We start from the raw sequence: 611 nt of genomic DNA on the forward strand, positions 1-611 counted from the left end.
GTTTGCTATATCAGCGAACCATGGTGTTTGTTGGATCAGCAGAAGATGTTCATCTGGGAAGCTTTCATTCACAGGTTGCGACGCTTCTTGAATTGTTTCTTGTGGCAACCTTGACAAATGGTCAGCAACTCGGTTCTCAGTGCCTTTCCTATCCCTTACCTCAATGTCAAACTCTTGTAGAAGTAATATCCACCTGATAAGTCTTAGTTTAGCATCCTACTTTGACATCAAATACTTGAGGGCAGCATGGTCAGTATAAACCACAATTTTAGATCCTATCAAGTATGACCTAAACTTATCAAACGCATAAACTACAGCTAACAATTCCTTCTCTGTTGTGGTGTAATTTTTTTGAGCCTCATTCAACACCTTACTTGCATAATATATGACATGATGCAAGTTTCCCTTTTTTTGTCCAAGCACAGCACCAATTGCAATATCACTCGCATCACACATGAGTTCAAAGGGTAATTCCCAATCCGGGGGTGTGATAATTGGTGCTGTTGTGAGTTTATGTTTTAAAGTTTCAAAAGCATGCCGGCAATTTTCATCAAAAACAAAAGGGTTATCAATCATTAATAGATTACTCAAAGGTTTAGCTATTTTAGAAA

This window comes from Arachis duranensis, chromosome 3 (genome assembly GCF_000817695.3).
Source record: "Arachis duranensis cultivar V14167 chromosome 3, aradu.V14167.gnm2.J7QH, whole genome shotgun sequence".
Taxonomy (NCBI): domain Eukaryota; kingdom Viridiplantae; phylum Streptophyta; class Magnoliopsida; order Fabales; family Fabaceae; genus Arachis; species Arachis duranensis.